This window comes from Rhinolophus sinicus, chromosome 16, assembly GCF_057876585.1.
Source record: "Rhinolophus sinicus isolate RSI-liver-muscle chromosome 16, RSI-T2T, whole genome shotgun sequence".
Taxonomy (NCBI): domain Eukaryota; kingdom Metazoa; phylum Chordata; class Mammalia; order Chiroptera; family Rhinolophidae; genus Rhinolophus; species Rhinolophus sinicus.
Genome location: NC_142516.1, coordinates 17,182,026 through 17,192,011, shown reverse-complemented (window position 1 = coordinate 17,192,011; position 9,986 = coordinate 17,182,026). Strand labels below are relative to the sequence as shown.

General features: G+C 43.3%; 1 long non-coding RNA gene across 1 annotated transcript; it reads right to left on the bottom strand.

The window, feature by feature from the left end:
- LOC148754965 (uncharacterized) lies at nt 1–8,632 on the bottom strand. Its single transcript, XR_016019193.1, has 4 exons — nt 7,599–8,632; nt 5,202–5,240; nt 2,994–3,160; nt 1–2,410 (listed from the first exon to the last, which is right to left on the bottom strand). It is a non-coding gene; the product is annotated as an uncharacterized LOC148754965 (long non-coding RNA).
- Between the last annotated feature and the right edge of the window lie 1,354 nt (nt 8,633–9,986).

The window sequence follows — 9,986 nt, the reverse complement described above, 5'->3', positions numbered from 1 at the left end:
ATTTAATTCAATATGGAATTATTGATGGTACACGGTTGTCTGGGGCAATACAAACAACAAGCCCAATCTTTTGTTCCTGTTTGGTGGATGGTGTGTGAGCAGAACTGGCAGCAGTGAGAGCAGCTAAAGCCTAGAACTGATGAGTTGGAAGATATCAGAGTGATAATTGTGTCTGAGTTCTGACTTGGTCAACGGATGCCCTCTAATGCATCGATGTCTTTACAAATACTGATTGGACTTGGACGTGTATCACACCTTGGCTACAGGTAATGGGATCAAGTCATGGGGATAAAAAGGTGATTTGTCAGCACTGAAGGAGTTTATAGCCTTATGAGGGAGACAGGCACAGAAACAGGTATTTGCTGTAGTGGCAGTCGCTATGAGAGAGGACTGTCTGATAGGGACACAGAGGGACAGAGTCTATTTTTTCTATTGCTTGAATACTTCCAGTGTCAGGAAACTCATTGCCTTGGAAGAAAATCTAGGGAGAAAGCGCACATTAATATTTTATATTGACTCGAGGCATTTAAATGAGTATCAACTACGTGTTACGTACTGTGTCAGGTGCTGGAAAGGCAGTGAATAAGAGACCAGTCCCCACTCTCACAGAACTTTCAGACTCATGGCTGAGACATCCATTAAACACATAAATGCACCAATAGGCATATAATTACAAACAGTGACGGGTGTGATGAAAGAAAAGCCAAGGAGCTGTGAGACACTGTACATTGGTTCCCCCCTATCTGGTGAGTATTTCAATTTCCATTTTGCTGAGGAGTTCGCTGAGGCTCACAAGTGTAAGTTGTGCTTTGCCCAAAGCCACGTAGCTGGTGAGTGTCAGGGCTGGGATTAGCACCCGGAACCGTCCAACGCCAAGTACACGTTTTCAACTCCAACTCCTCACTGGAGAGGCTCATGGCATACGGGCTGCCCCATTCAGGGACGGACGGTTAGAGATATAGTCATTAAAACACAGTCTTTCTCTTCAGCATACTATTTACCTTATATGCCTTTAACATGTACCACCAATGCAGGGGTTAACTGAGGACTATCACATGTTGACTTATGAATGTGGGTCAGCCTTGTTTCAGGAAAGTCATGGAAAGTCTGATTCTTCCATTCAAATCCACCCACCTTCTGTCTCAGCTGATGCTGAATGTAGTTCTCATCAAATACTCATTGGTTTATGTCAGACTTTGAAATTTTTATGTGTTGCATACAGACTCCAAAATAATGGACGGAGATAACCCAGTGGCTCTGAGTTTGGACTTTAACTCATGCAGACCTGAGTTCAAATCCCAGCTCAGCTACTTACAAGCTGCATGCTCCTGAGCAAGACTAAGACTGTTCACCGCCCTGAGCCTCAGTGTCTGCAGCTGTGAAATGGGGATAAGAACGCCTATATTCAGGTCTGCTGTTAGGAGTCAGTGAGATAAAGTGCTTAGCACCATGTATGCTTAGGACATGGAAAATGCTAAATAGTTAATTATTACTAGTTAATAATTACTAGTGCTAGATTTTCCTCTTTATTGAACACATATCCTCTGAACTATCAAACAAAGCTACCTCCCACACTTATGCTTCATTTCTAAAACTAGATTTGGAGTTGGAGAACTTACAGTATTTTATTTTTCCCCTGAATTCCTTCCCCTGCCTTTAGTATGAAGGGATCTGATTTATCTCATTCTTCGGTCTATGCCAGTGTTTCTCAACTGTGGGTGATGTTGCCCCTCAGAGACATCTGGAAATGAGTGGAGATTTTTGATTGTCCTAACTTGGAGAGGGAGTGCTACCGGCAACTAGTGTGTAGAGACCAGAGAGAATGTGGAATTGCCTATGGTGCACAGGACAGGCCCCCGTAACAAAGAATTATCTGGCACAAATGAGTCAATAGTGCTGAGACTGAGACACCCTAGTTCACATCCTCCAGCGCGCGCGTGCGCGCGCACACACACACACAGACACACACCACACACACACACACACACACACACACACGCTCATGTACAGCCCAGTCTCCTGCTGCGTGGAGGGAGCAGTTTGTGTGGACCTGAGCCCGGCGGAGCTCCAGGATGATGTCATGCTGGGGGAGACCCACACAGGCCTGCGGTGAGACACATTACACGTGGGGGATCTCACCATTTCCGTGCAGACCCTCACCTCCCCTTGCCGCCGCCTCATATCCTGCTCTGGTCCCTCCAGGGAATACAGGGAAAGCTCGCAGCAGATGGGGTTTCGCTCAGTCACATTCTCTGTGGTCAGATCTGGTTACACCGACAGAAGCTCTGGCTGCGAGGGACCCACAGTCGCCTGGAGCCTCTGGGCTGGCCTTTCACCTTCCAGAACCCAAACTCATCCCGAGGCAGGCGAGGAGAGAGGTTTGTTCTCAGTTCCATCCCAAGGAAGAAAGCTGAGAAATAGAAAAAAGCCGAAAGGATGTTGGCATCCTTTATTCAGGGCAGGGACTGGATATTTCTGTTTGTGTATTTTGTGTGTGAATCACGTCAAGTGGGAAGGATTCAGTAATTTAAAAAAATATGTATGTCTATAAATGATAGAAATCGTGAAGGCATTTGTATTTCATACGAAAGAGTAAGCGTGGCTAATTATTGAGCAGTTTGTGTTTCACAAGTATTATCTCATGTAATTCTAAAACAGTGATGCGTAGATTAGCATCTCCACTTGAGAGCTGATATGATAATAGAGGGTGAGTGAAGCTGGCTCGCCCAAGGGCAAGAGCTACTAAGTGGCAAAGCCAGGATTCCAACCCATGTTTCACTTCCTTTGAGGACGGGGTCTTCCCCACTACGCTGCGTGCCTCTCGCTAGTGAGAAGAGAGCTAATCTTTTGCAGAAAGCATGGCTAATCTGAAACCTCCCAGCCCCTGAGGAATGATGGAAGGTTCTAGGACTCCTCGTTTGGCACTGCTCTTTACCAAATGGGAAATTAGTTCTTAGTACCTCCCATCTCTCTCCTGAGCATGCATTTCTCACCTGGCCGCGCTGCTCCTGACTTCTGTCTCAAGCTCCGGATGTTACCTGGCCTCACTGGGGCCCTCCTCTCAGAATCCTTGCTGTTATGGTTATCTGATGAATAGTGTCACAGGATCAAGGTGACGTAATGAAAATAGAGGGTATATTTATTGGGGTAACAACAGTTGCTGTAATAGAAAAACACACACAACTTCAGTGGCTTTTAACAAAATGAAAGTTTACGTCTTGCTCACGCAAAGCCTTGCTAGGGTGTTGGCTCTCTTTCAAGCAATGATACCAGAATGTTTCCATCTGATGGCTTTACCATCTTGGTTTCCATGGAGACTGGATTTACCACTAAACCAGCAGAAGTGGAAAGAGCAAGGAGAATTGCATGGGTGAGATTATAGACTAGATATAGTAGTGACAGTCTATTGGTTAGAACATGCAAGGAAATCTGGGAAATGCAGATTTATCTAGGTTTCTTAGGAAGGTGAAGAGACCAATTTTATGAATAGCTAGACAGTCTCTAGCACAGTGGGGATCTCTGGGGCTTGTTCTTGAATTTGAAAGAGGTGGTCAGGAATTGGCGGGGGGAATTTTGGTAGGTAACAGATCTGGCTGTACTCCTCAGATCTCACCTTTCAGTTGATGACTAATTCTTTCTTCATAGAGGCCTCCCTCCTCGTGACAACGATGGGCTAGGGACAAGGTGGTGAGCAATAGTGCCCTGGGGGCTAGACTAGGTCAACCAATTTGTAGGAGGAAAACAGAAGGCCTTTGGGAAGTAGAGTCAGCTGGGCCCTCTTATCTCTGTTCAATGTGAATCTGCCCATATCGTACATAATTCCTTGATTCATTTATTCCACAACATTTATTTGAGCAAACTGCATACAGTGCTGGGCAGGGCTATCTAAATAGCTAGTCCCTGCTCTTGAAGAGCTTATAGCAAGTGTGCAAAGGAGGGGGAACAGGACCGTTATAACCCAGCAGTATGACTTCTGTGACTGAGGCAGGTACATGCTAGATGAGGTTCATCCAACCCAGGCTGGAGGGAGGAGCAGCTGACTTATCTCTACACGGAATTTCGAAACATCCTTAAAGCAAGGCAGTTGGGGAAGGATGCAGACACCGCATGCGCAAAGGCAGGGAGGCACTGAAGAGCTCTCAGGAGCAGTGAGTACTTCGGGGAGGGGGGCGGGGCAAAGGATCCATGAGGGAGAGAGACGGCTAGACTAGATCATGACGGGCACTGTGTGCTCAACCAAGGAGTGTGCATTTATTCAGCTTTTCTGACCTTCCAAAAATGACAACGTCCACATGGGGACAGGGAGTTTCACAGCACATGGAAGTACCCATGGCTGCCCTTGGTGAGAGCTTGCTATTATACTTGTAGACAGTGATGTGGGTACCATCAGAACCCTGTGTGCACATCATTAGGCTCGGGACTTCCTCTCGGCACGTGTCCTTGTTGCTGTAGTTCACATACAGTCTCTGCTACATGTTCGAGTCTGTCACGGCAACAATATGTGCCAGAGAGGGCACTGATTCTCTACCCACGTGGGTAGCTCTCTCTTTATCCCAGGGTCTCTCCAATAAAAGTATGTCCTTCCCCTCTATCCCCAGGGAACTGATGGCTGTTTTCATTCTTCAGAGAAGATTGAGTCACTGTAGAGTCATTCTACAGGGACTTAACACCCCCTTTCATTAGTATTCAAATTATGAGGACGCGCCAGGAACTCTAATCTCAGTTTCTCGTCTGTAATCTATTTTTGGATAGGAAGCAGAGCCACATGGAAAAGATTTGATAATGTTAACAAATGACACAATAGTAACTAGCCGAGCCAGGAAGTGTTTCCTTCCACACTCAAGTGACACACTTCAGTTACACAGACTTCTAGGAAAACAGCCTTATCTTATCGAAAATGCTATTTCATCTTCTAACGTTCAACCCAAATGCCACCTGCTCTGTCTTCCTTGATTACGCTCTTTGCCTTGGATCTTAAATAATTGCTTCCACATGTGCCTCTCTCATGAGATGATAAAATAAGGTGAGTAGCATTTATTATGAGTTTACATGTGCCACGGGATAACTGGCTTACACATGCTATGTCATGAAATCTTCTCGAATTGACTCAGGGCAGATGTTACTAGTTCCATTTTAAAAATTAATAAATGGAGGTTCCTAGATGTTAAGTCCTGGAGGGCTTAAAAAAAATGTGTCTTTACCTAGCTCTGTGTGCTCCACCAGCATGACATAACCGGGCCCTGAAAACAGCAGAAACAACATAACTGTTATTGAAATCCTTGGAATTCTCCTCTTCCCTACCCAAGGAATTCAATATTCATCCAGGGCTCATTTTATATATAAAAAATTAAAATATTAGGAAAGCTCAACAGTGATGTGAGCAAGGGGTCACAGTTTTAAATGACTTGGGCTTCTGCCACAGGCATTTACCGCAGGACACGTATTGTTCTATGCTTCATCATGACAGACGAATATTCAGTGATGCTGGGATACATTTTAGGATCAGATTTGCAAAACTTCTCCTGAACAGTTGTGCGTCACCATGTGGGAAAGGGTAGGGCATCTGGACCAGCCTGTGTTTTGCCCCTTTTCATCTTTCTCGACCTTAGCAAGCGCAATGTCTCTTTCCCTTGAAACAACTTATGAAACACAACCTTTCTTTGGGTCAATCCCTGATTTCAGAAAGTCTTCAAACATCTGCTTTCATGAGTGTGTGTGTCTGTGTGTGTGTGTCTGTGTGAGTGTGCGTGTGTGTGTGTGTGTGTGTGTGTGTGTGTGGTTAAGGATGAGAGAAGAGAAAATGGTTTCCACTCAGTAACCTGGGGCCCACTGTATTGGAAAATCCGCCCCCCCCAAAAAAAAAAAAAAAAAAAAAAAAAGAAAATGATACAAGAACTCTTCTTTTGCAGAGCTTGGATTGGATTCCTTTCTGTTTTTGGAAAAGCTGTATGAAAAATCCATCATGTTCTCATCTATGGTCAGAAGGCCTGTTCAGACCTTTAAAACTGCCCCTGTTTTCAATTAGCTGGAGAAGTTGGTTCCCCTGTGGAAGGGAACATGGTTCCATGGAGAGGATGAAGCCATCTTTACCATCCCTGGGAGAGGGAGGCTGGGGGTGGCCCTAATGAGTTAATGACAATGTTCAAGTTTAGTTAACTTTTGCAATCACCCTGTTTACAAACATACAGCAATATGAGAACATATTGCTTCCATTATGAGGTGAAGATGATAATGAGGATATTTATTCATTTCTTTAATGCATATTTACTGATCACTTGCTCTGTGTTTAGCAGTCCGGGCAGTGAGGAATTTAGATGAACCAAGGGGTTTGCCCTTACGAGGCTTATAGCCCAGAAGAAAAGACAGACAAGTGAAGAGAAGATTGTAACTCAATGTGATAAGTGCCATCATACAGCGAGAAGAGGACCTAGATGAGTGGGAGTGGAGAAAAGGCTTGCTGGAGAGGGTTACACCGGAACAGAATTTTGAATATGATTTAGAGTCATGGAGGGGAGAAGGAGGAAGGGAGTAGGAGAGAGGCAGAGGGGTGTGTCCTTACCAGAGTGTGGAGAGGAGAAACAGCATATGGAATTTTAGGGAGGTCAGTGGAGGGAGATTCCGGGGACAGTGGGGGTGCGGATGGTGAGAGCGGCAAAGTTGGTACGTTCTCACTTAGAACCTTGAGAGCCATGTGAAGGATTTCAAACTTCACTCCTACAGGTAGGTGAAGGGAGGCCATTCCAGGGTGTCAACAGGGCAGGGACAAGGACAGGTCCATGCTTTAGAAATATTGCCCTGGCTGCAGTGTGAAGCAGAGTTAAAAAGAAGGCAAATGGGAGTCAGTTAGACCAGTGAGGGGCTGTCATAGTCATTTAACCAAGAGATGGTGGTTTGTACCGGGGTGGGGGGGGACTTGTGGGGATGGAGGGAAGTGGGAAGATTTTGATGACATTAAAGATAAGCTTGCCAGGGTTTGGCAATTGATTGGATATGGGGACTGAAGTAGAAAGAAGCAGCATCCGGATGGGGGACCCTGTGGATGAAGATGCCATTCACTGAAATGGGATTCGGGGAAGAATGAGCATGACCACTATTTGGATCTGGGAGTTACAGCTCAGGATTAGAGGCAATAGTGGCCAAAGGAATCCTTAGTGAGCCTGGCCACAGAAGGACACAGTGCCCACGGTCCATTCATCTCGACTTGGCCTCTGAGCCCATAGACCTAGAACCCTCTCTTTTGAAACTGAGCCAAGGAGGGGCCCAATTAACCCCTAGAGGCATTGTCCCCACTGATTTGGTTTTATTCTCACAGTCCCCAACAGTGAAATAGTAATTGTGATACCTACAGAGAGCGGTGCAGGGGTTAAGTGCATACAAGCCAGACTGCTTGGGTTTGTAAATAGTCTAATTCTCATTGCTATATGACCTTGGGCAAGTTACTTAACCCACCTGTGACTCAGTGCCCTCATTAGTAAGTGGGGAATCATAGTTCCTACTTGACAAATTTGTTGTAGAGAAAAAAAATGTGTAGACCCATATGCAACGGATTAAGCATAGGCACATGATAAATATTGATAAAACAAATGAATAAGTCTTACCTTTTTCTTGGTTCATTTCTTCCTAGACGCACTGTAGGTCATGGATTCAGAGCCCTGCTTTTTTTTTTTCTTTTAGTTTCAGTTGTACAAAACAATGTAATAGTTAGACATTTACACCCCTCACAAAGTGATAACCTCCCAACCCCAATCCACTACCCCTCTGCTTCTTTAAGGAAGGAAAAGGAGTTGTGAAGTCAACTAAGGTTGTTTGTTTGTTTTTGGAGAATCTGTCTGTATCTAGTGCTGAGCCGGATGCTTTTCATTTCATCTAATCCATGGCCACCCAAAATTATCATCCTAAAATTTTGATCCAGTCATGCTCCTTCCCCTTGCTCAAAGGATCAAATTCAGACTTCAGATGCCTCAGCAGGGCTTTTCAAGGCTCCTTGTGGTCTATCCCCAGCTTGCTTTGGCACTTTATCTCCTGCCCTCCCCCCTACCAAATGCCGATTCTACCCTCTGCATTAATCGCATTATACTTGCCATTCTTCAACTGTCATGATCACATGGGCTTCCGTGTCAAAGTGTGTGCTGTGCCCTCTGGGACTGCCCTTACTTCTCACTTCTTAATTAAGACCCTGCTCAAATAACACCACCTCTTGCAGGATCGATCACTCCATCTTCTCTGATCTCTAGCACCTTGATAGTTTTTCTAACATAACACTTACTACAGAGTATCTTAATTCTTTGTTCATAAGTGTGTCTCTTCCTTATGAGATCTTCTACGAGATCTTCAAGAGCAGAGCCGTGTCTTCTTGGCCTTGGAAATCCTAACACGGAACTTGGCATAGAGTGGGTATTTAGGTAAGGCTTACGGAATGAGTCAATGGATAAATACAGTCCACTTAAAACTGAGACAACAGTAGGTAACCAACAGGCTTTCTTTCCCCCACTCCTACCACCTCCTTGCCCTCACCCTAGCTCAGCAATCTGCCTGGAAAGGAGAGCATCTGGAATTGACCAGAGAAGAAAAGGACATCCTAAGAAACAATACAAATATTTATGCTTTTCTTGTGCTCCGCATGCAAGGCATTGGCTCTAAGGTACCAGCATTATACTGTTTCCCCGAAAATAAGACCTAGCCGGACCATCAGCTCTAATGCGTCTTTTGGAGCAAAAATTAATAAAAGACCCGGTCTTATATTATACTATGTTAGATAAGACCTGGTCTTATTTTACTATAAGATTATAGTAAAGATTAAGTAAGACTAAAGTAAAATAAGACCGGGTCTTATATTAATTTTTGCCCCAAAAGACTCATTAGAGCTGATGGTCCGGTTAGGTCTTATTTTCAGGGAAACACGGTACACATACTGTAATTAAAGATTAGAGTTTTGGGGAATTTCCCCCCTCTCAATAAAGACCCAAGGTTTAAAAATCTTTCAGCTTCCTAATGCAAGTTAGGGCACCCAGTTATAACGGATAACATGGGTCCGAGGTTAGGAATAGTGGGCTGGGGTTCACAAGGAGGCCCAGTGCTAGTACAATCTCAACCAAACATGACAGGTACCATTTATACTTAGAAAATGTGTCACCCTCACGTCGTTTACACACATGATCTCATCAGCACATTGGATTCCTTTCAACACTTACTCTTCGATCTGTTCTATTATACTTAAAGAAGACACTTCACTGTAGTAAAACAGAGCAGTCTTCAAGAGTTTGCTTCTGTACCCTCTAAAATCCTCTCGGAAAACTATTCACCTTTTTAAGTTGACAAATGTTTTTATTGTATGTTTAAATACTTGCAAAGGATATAACTTCAAGTATATTGAAAATATAGTCATTTAAAAATAAAACTGTCTCGTTACTCTTTTAAATGGATTTAATGAAATCTATATTCCACAGTGATTTGATGCTACCATTTACCCATTAAGAAATATATGACTAAGATATTTTTAACAATTGAAAATTTACATAGTTCCTTTTTCTCCTTAAATGTGTATTTCCATCCCATTTTTTCCACAGGAGTTTAGCCTAATGTGATATATTTTCAGGCTTTGAAAACATTTCATTGATCATATTAACATATTCCTCTGAAACAAAACATGTGTATAATTAATATTAAACTTTATTTAATGTTCTGTAAGTATAAGATTCTAGCTCAAAACAATTTCTTCCAGATTGAATTATTGTAACAATTGCTAGAAGTAGTCAACTGATCAATCCACTATACATTTATTAAAATTTTGATAAATATTTATGACATGAAACAAGGCTTTGTTGAAAATGCTTCTCTGAATGAGAATAAAGTTTTTCAATTAGATCATATATCTGTTGAGGAATATTCATCATTACTAGGATGAGATGGTATTATATGAATTCTATTTCTAGTTTTCATTTTCTGATTGTATGTACCTATTCACTGAAACAAATGGGTGAGGAAAG